At 40.0% G+C, this 7,334-nt stretch overlaps 1 non-coding gene across 1 annotated transcript; it reads right to left on the bottom strand.

The window, feature by feature from the left end:
* Window positions 1-6,586: 6,586 nt before the first annotated feature.
* Window positions 6,587-6,693, bottom strand: LOC145013410 (small nucleolar RNA R71). Its single transcript, XR_013664971.1, has one exon. It is a non-coding gene; the product is annotated as a small nucleolar RNA R71 (small nucleolar RNA).
* Between the last annotated feature and the right edge of the window lie 641 nt (window positions 6,694-7,334).

Genomic DNA, 7,334 nt, shown 5'->3' with positions numbered 1-7,334 from the left:
TGTGGATATGTAGAGGGCAAGCCGATTTTTTAGAAGTGTTCTACTTTCTCTAAAGTTATTAGAAATGCATTTGATGTTGTGTGAACCATTTGAGGTGTCAAACTTGGGGCACTAGGCTCTCAAGCTACTTGGAATCAAGCACCAACAAAGAGGTACGTCATTCTACTAGATTTTATATTATTTGTAATTCATAATATGCTAGTTAGGATAAATACCTTGGAAATTGATATTTGCATGTATAACAAAGAAAAACATAGATCCAAGGTATTTAAGGTTGCATGTACACCATAAGAGTGTTAGATTGCTCAAAACCCAACATTTAATTGGTCTCTTTTGATCACAAAATTGATTCCAAATTAATTACTGATCAATACTAATTAAAAAATAATATTAATATATTATACTTGTAATATATTAATAATCACACATAACCTTATTCTCAAAAATCCATCCTATCAAATTCCAGTGGTGAAGGCAACCCAAAAGGACCAAGCTACAACAGGGTCAGGTATATCCCAGTTATAGTTATGGGCTTAGACACCGAATCCAACACCAACTCCCTTCTAGTCTCTATAACATGTAGTTTTACCTTATTCGGTAACATCCAAAAAATCAAGGTAGAAAATTTTCATTTTTCAATCAGACTAAACCATAATCGTTTACAAAACATTGTTCTTAAAAGTGGGAATCATATATTAGAGTGTCCAAATCAACTATCATAAAACTAGGACGATGTGCAGGATCATGAATTTTCTTTTCCACGATCATCTGAAATAACTGAAACATAAACTTAAACCATAAGCCAAAGCTTAGTAAGTTCCCCCAAAGTAACACATGCAACCATACTAATAACAACATGCATACATGAGCCTTCAGCCTGACCGGTCCGCCGCATTGGGCCTAAAGACTATCTCGACTGCTCTCAGTGCCTTCAACGTGGTTGGACCACCGCACCAGGCCTATAGAATATCTAAACCACTCTACGGGCCTTCGGCCTAACTAGACCACCTTACAAGACTTCAGTCTATCCAAACGACCCTTGTTATCTTGGCCTTTAGCACAAAGCAGGACCACCTCAACCCAACTGACCATATCACATCAACATACACCATAAAAATCAATAACTAATAAGTACATTTAATCATGTAGATCTACTAATCACTACCGCAAAGTAACATCCTATATACCAGGATAAAGATCTAACATATCACTACAACACAACAACATCCTATATATCATGATACATATCTAACAGATCACTACAACACAACAACATCCTATATATCATGATACATATCTAACAGATCACTACAACACAACCACATCCTATATATCGGGATGTAGATCACTACAGCAAAGCAACATCCTATATACCAGGATATAAAGTCCAATGGACCGGCCTTGTTACCTTCGACCCACAAGTACAGCGAGGAAAACTCACTTATCAGTCTGAAAAGATACCAGATCAACACGTTTCTCTGAATAAAAACTCTACCGATCACCTTGACAACAAATAGTGACCAAATCCCAGTCCACAACTCAAAATACCCTTAGGTCAAACTTGGTCAGAGTCATTGGTCTTCAGCCTAGCTGTTCACCACGTCTTTTCCACAAAATGACAACACAGGCGGGTCTTGATCAAGTCTCCATGACAGGGTAACCTTAACCATGCTGTGGTGATAAGTCTGCACAACGTAACCATTAAATCCTTTCCTTCAAGTACAACTGCTCCAAAGCTCAGATCTGGTCTTTTCCATGGTCTTGAAGGGTAAAGTTTCCAACTTTATCCCTTTAACCCCTCCATAAACCAAAGTCCCAAATCTAACCACTAATGGTAACGTAATGCATCAAGACCCTCATTAAGCACTCAAATCCTTAGAGTTGCACCTCTAAAGTTTCCAAAAAGATTTCATACTTCTCAGGGACCTTAAAAGTCGTGGCTTTATGGACTTGCAAGTCCAATACAAGTGATATTGCCATATTTATACCTATTTTTAGTCAATATTTCTTGACATTTTTATTAATAAGTTGGTAATATGTTTAGAATAATGGTACTTATGAGTTTAAATTGTTACTTGCAGCCAATTAGAAGTATTTTCGAAGAAAGGGACCAGATTTGACAATTCATGGAACATTGGAGGCTTGGAGTGCAAAAGATAAAGAATGCCACGGAATTCGCTAAAACCACGACATGGAAGAGTAAACCACAACGTGGCATGAGTATTCTAGAAGACAAGATTACGTAAAGAAGGAGTCCTTGCCCGGTACGGAATATTTAAAAAACCACGACGTGGTATAGATAACCACGACGTGGCACAAGATTTTTCAATATATATATATATATATATATATATATATATATATATATATATATATATATACGCTTGGTCATTACGATTAGATAACTTCTTGGCTGGCTTGGAGAGATTTCTGGAGACGAATTTCAGAGGAGAAGAAGATCTGAAAGCTGGTTTCAACACCAATGAAGTAGAAGTACATAAATTAATTCATAGTTTGGTACACTTTAATATGTTTTGGATTATCGTATTCGTTTGTTTAGTTATTAATATGTCCAGCTAAATCTAGCTGCTTCTGTTAGCTAGTTGAAGCTAGAACTCGTGGATTTAATGCATTAGATTTAACTTTAATTGTTTGTGATATGCTTGTGTTGATTGATTTTATCTAGCATGCTTAAATTAGTTATTTGATTGCTTTGAATTCTTGTTATAAGTAGTTAGTGAACACAATTCTGCATTAACTTGAATACCTAATAATAATGAGAACACCAGTTATTGGAGCTAAGGTCAAACCAATCTTAGATTAGTAATTAAATAATTAAGTTAAGCTGTGTTAGAGAACTCATATTATAACTATAATTGTGTTTTGATTAATCAATCTTCCATTGCTCCAATCATATCTAATAATTGATTATGTGTTAACTATTTTATGAACATAAATAGATTTACATGAATTGATTAATAATTAGTAGATTTAGAACTAAATTGCTTATTCTTTCTTAATTGGTCACCAACAGTAATAGTTATAGCTAATGTATAACCATTGAGTGAAAGTGGATTTGAACTAACAAAAGTATTTTGTTTATTGATTGAGTTTTTGTTAAAGAATTAAGTACATCTAAACTTGAAAAATTAGATAAAAACCCTTTTAGTTTTTTAATAATTAGATTAATTTAGTAGTAAATAAAGTAATTAATAACACTGTTCCTAGTGATCGACATCCGACTTACCTAAGCTATACTGTAATCTGACTAGGTACACTACCTATAAGTTGTAACACCCCCCTCTGGCACGTATCACAATATTGTCCGCTTTGGGCCACTCGGCACGAGGACTTCCCAGGGGGTCACCCATCCCGGTACTACTCCCGCCCGAGCACGCTTAACTGCAGAGTTCTTATGGGATCTGCTGCCCTCACGGCTTTAAAACGCGTTGTGTTAGGGAAGGTATCCACACCCCTTATAAGGAATGCTTAGTTCTCCTTCCCAGTCGATGTGGGATCAGATCTAACCCACATGATACCAACTTGAAACGCCCCAAAAAGCACGACTAAAAATTTCTTTAAAAACATTACTAGAATCATATTTATAAAAACTGTATCATAAGTCATAACATAAATTCTCGAGTATTAATTCAAAACATAATATCATTATCAGAGTCAAACATTCCCAGGCTAACTGACTATGGTGTGTGCACTGCAATCTCCCCGACCTCCTCTTTTGAAAACTGAGTACCTGAAACCAAAACTGAAAACCGTAAGCACGAAGCTTAGTGAGCTCCCCCAATCTAACACATACCATACAACAACATATAAAGCACATATTGGGCCTTGCCCACTGCATCGGACCAATGTCCGGACTAACTGGGGCCTTGCCCCCTACATCGGACCGAAGTCCGGAAACTGACTGGGACCTTGTCCCCTGCATCGGACCGAAGTCCGGACTAACTAGGGCCTTGCCCCCTGCATCGGACCGAAGTCCGGAAACTGACTGGGACCTTGTCCCCTGCATCGGACCGAAGTCCGGGCTAACTGACTGAACATAGCATAGCATAACATATCAACTAGCATGAATACATATATTGCATACTACATCAGGCCGTAGCCCGGAACACATAACACATAACACATAAAACATAGCACATAAATCCTGTCTGAGTCACGAAGGCATCAAACATACTAACTACTGCATCGGACCGAAGTCCGGAAACTACTGCTAACTGAACGGGCCGGCATTGTGGCCTTAGACTCGTCCCTACTGGAAGGAAACTTACCTGAGACTGCTGAACTGTTGCTGCTAATCCTCTTGACTGCTACTTGACCTCTGACTCCGAACTGCTGCTCCACTAACTCTTCGAGCTTCAAAAGCCAAAAAAACACTTAGTCCAACTGACCTCCAAAGGTCACTAGGTCAACTCTAGTCAAGGTCAAAATCCTAGTCAATGTCAACCTTCCAGGTCAACCCTACTCGCCGAGTTCCTACGCTCAGGGTCTTTCTTATTCGCGACTCGACTCGCCGAGTCAGTCTATGACTCGCCGAGTCCAACTAGTTCCAAGTCTTGTCCTGTCCAACTCGCTGAGTCACCACCCGACTCACTGATTCGAGTCTCAACTCGAAGGGTTTAGGGTTTCGCGATCTGACTCGCCGAGTCCTAGACAATCTTCAACCAACTCGTCGAGTTGTTCATCCAACTCGCCGAGGCCATGCCTAACTTCATCCGACTCGACGAGCTGCTAATCCTACTCGTCGAGTTCCTCCTCATCTTCAAGCTACTTGCCGAGTCCACTCGAAGGACTCGCCGAGTCTATCCAGTCCTCAATCCATGCAGTGGCTTTTCGAGCCAAACAGAACTTCCAACTCATAGATTCATACTTCTAGGGCCTATTCCCCACGTAAAGTGGCAAACTTTACGTGTAGATTGAGAGATCTATGCTCAAAACATACTAAATTAGGGTTTATGGCAACCATGCTTCTTCAACATACCAAGGGCTGATACTTTAGGGGATTCAAGACCAAAACCAACATGGATCTGAGGTAGCACCCTCAGATCTGAACCTCCAACTCGAATTGGTTACATAACAAACCAACAATGACCAAAACTCACACATAAGAATAGATCTAGATGCAAAGGGAGTCCAAGCAACAGCTTATTACCTCCAATTGTTCTGAAATGACTCCACAATCCCAGATCTACAGTCCCTTCTTGCACATCCAAGGTCTTTCTTCCTCCTCCAAGCTTTAGTGCATTCTTCAAGGCAAGATCTAGCTCAAAAACGGATATGGCGGCTAGGGTTTTGTGTTCTGGGGTAGAGAGGCAGTAAAGGAACCCTAGGAAGGAGAATGAGACGCTTATATAGGCTCCAAGTCCCGAATTTAGGGTTTTCCTCGATCAGACCCAACTCGTCGAGTCTCCTTGGCCGACTCGCCGAGTCGGTCACTTACACCACGACCCGGATCCCGCTCGGACTCGCCGAGTCCCTCCATGGACTCGTCGAGTCTCTCCTTAAAATTGAGGTCTTCTTTCTTTTCTTGACTTTCCAAACTTTGGGGTGTTACATAAGTGCATAGTTAGTCCAAGTTTGTTACGTTATAAATATTAAAATTAGTGGGTGCTTCCGTGCACATCAAGTTTTTGGCGCCGTTACCGGGGAACGACTTAGTTTATTAATCTATTTATTCGCGTTAGGTTAATCGATCCTTTTTGTGGGTTAAAACTCACAAAAATTTAATTTTCCAGCAAGGTTTAATTTTTTTTTTTTTAATTTCAGAAAACACAGCGTGGCCAGCTAAGTGCCACAACGTGGTTTCTGAGAATTTTAGTTTTTTTTAGTTCTTAGTTTATTTTTCTATTTTAGTCCAGCTTTATGTTTTTATTTTGTTTAGTTTGTAGGAGTTCATGACCAGAGGCTCTAACACACCTTTGGTGCCACCACTCGACGATCCCGAGTCTACACTTCACTAAAATAAGAACAAGAATGCGAAGGAAGATCACACACCAAAGAAGACGCCATTGCAAGAACTAAAATCGTTTTTTTCAAAAAGTTGGGAAAGAAGACAGGAGAGTCCAGTTCAATCCCAAAGGATAAGGGCAAAGTTGAAGAACTTGGTCCAGTCCCTAATCCACACAATTCAGAACCAGAATTTGAAATATTTGCAAGTGAACCCTAGAGCGAGCCGGAGAACGAAATGGCAAACATTGAGGAGATGTCCATGGGAGCTTACAAGAAGCGGATCCGATAAGATGTGGGTTCCGGTTTGATCCAACCAACAATACCTGCCACTGCCACATTCGAGCTGAAGGGGCACATCTTGACTGCACTGAAGGATATCCCATTTTATGGGAATGATCATGAGGATGCTTTTAAGCATCTAGATGAAGTCATTGACATTGCGGATTACTTCAATGTCTCAAATGTCAACAGAAACACCGTCTTGATCAGGATGCTTCCCATTACTTGCAAGGGAGCAGCTAAAGAGTGGTTAAAATCACTTCCACCAGGTACGATCACCACTTGGGATCAAATGAATGAGCAATTTCTTGACGAGTTTTGCCCACCATCCAAGATAGCTAAATTCAAGAAGGCAATAGCCAACTTTAAACAACAGCCGGGGGAGTCATTGTATGAAGCATGGGAGCGGTACAAAGGCTTGCTCTGAAATTACCCTCAACATGATCTTAATGTGCAACAAGAAATGTCAATTTTCTATTATGGGGTCAACTTTATGACAAGACAACTCCTTGATTCTCAAGGACCTTTGACAAAGAAATATCCAAGGGAGGTCAAGGAGCTAATTGAAGAATTCGCGAAGCACTCTCGTGAGTACCACAACCCTAGGCAAGATGGAATCAAAGGCGATGGAGGTACACAAACTGAAGAAATAGTAGCTATGATGGCTATGCTAAATAATATGGATCGAAGGTTAACACAAATGTACCAATCAATTCATGCTATATGAGTTGGTTGCAAGAGGTGTAATGGACCACACTTGACTAAGGACTGCAATTTGGATGAGTATGGAAATAAAAAGGCTCAAGTGTGCTACTCGAGTGGGGACAAGTACAATGAAGATTGGAGGAAACCAAAGAAAGAGTGGTTGGCATATGAAGAATATAAGGAACAGAGAGAAGAGAAGTATAGGCAGACAGGTCGAGGCTTCTACCAAAAGGAGCAGACACCAGCTAAGAGGAAACCTGATCTAGAGACCATGTTGATGAAGTTTATGGAAGCTTCAGAAAAGAGACACGAGGCTACTGATTCTGTTATTAATGAAAAAAGAACTTTGGTAAAGAATCATCATGCATTGATGGAAGAACAGC

This window comes from Lactuca saligna, chromosome 8 (genome assembly GCF_052625555.1).
Source record: "Lactuca saligna cultivar CGN05327 chromosome 8, ASM5262555v1, whole genome shotgun sequence".
Lineage (NCBI taxonomy): Eukaryota > Viridiplantae > Streptophyta > Magnoliopsida > Asterales > Asteraceae > Lactuca > Lactuca saligna.
This window is presented reverse-complemented; position numbering and strand designations above follow the sequence as displayed.